Raw genomic sequence first — 939 nt, 5'->3', positions numbered from 1 at the left:
AAACGAAAAAATAATTTCTCCTATGTTTTATGGAGGATGCACATATATAAAAAAACATACTGTTTTACCGTTGATATTTACCTCTACTATATCCAGTGAATAAGTAATGCGCAATAGTTCACAATATTATGGACAAACATCCACAAAATTGCATACAAAAAGATATTGCATACAATAAAATATTGTTTCAGTGTATATATACCACCAGGAAGTGTCATTATTACATAAAATTAGCCACCATTTATGGTATCGATATATAACACCAGTCATTAATAACAAATACGAAAAACATATGATTTTTTAAAAATGAAATACGAAACGTTATGTAAGACCGATATTAATACAACCTGAACGTTTTCGGTAAGGTAATTTTAATAATGCGGCTTGTACCTCTCACAACTTACACACGGACACGGCATGTAGGCTTAGCATAAATACACATAAACTTGAAACACACTCGATTCAATGTCAATTTATGGTGTGCTTCTTACATCTTTTCTGATTTAGACTCGATCTGGCAGAATTAGCCTTTGTGTTGATTTACACACATCTTCAAGTACACTGTAGATTGTGAGTATATACAACGTTGGATTTTTTTTTCTTCTCTTTTTATTGTTTTAATCCATTTCATGTACTTGGATTGTGATAGTTTGTTGAGTTATTATGTGCATGTTATTGTGTTAGGGATTATTATTTTTTAAAAGTTGGATGGTTTTCAGTTATTATTCTTTGATAGAAAGACCTGATTAAATTATTTTGTGGTAATATATTTAGTCTTTAGGCCTTCTTCATTAATGCAATGTTTTGATGCAAATAGGAAAATAGTAATTATTATTTTAAGGAATATAATCATTTTCGTTCACTTTTGAGATTCTTACTCAAAGTGTATTATTGTTGATAGATCTATAGTTAAGATGCTTAGTGATGTTTTGGTAAAAC

General features: G+C 29.3%; 1 protein-coding gene across 1 annotated transcript in view; it reads left to right on the top strand.

The window, feature by feature from the left end:
• Positions 1-939, top strand: part of LOC119585239 (putative uncharacterized protein MYH16) — a gene marked incomplete at its 5' end in the record, with an annotated part of 81,296 nt that overhangs the window by 16,098 nt on the left and 64,259 nt on the right.

Source organism: Penaeus monodon, chromosome 19 (genome assembly GCF_015228065.2).
Source record: "Penaeus monodon isolate SGIC_2016 chromosome 19, NSTDA_Pmon_1, whole genome shotgun sequence".
Taxonomy (NCBI): Eukaryota; Metazoa; Arthropoda; class Malacostraca; order Decapoda; family Penaeidae; genus Penaeus; species Penaeus monodon.
Note: the sequence above shows the minus strand (reverse complement) of the source record. Positions and strands in the feature narration are given on the sequence as shown.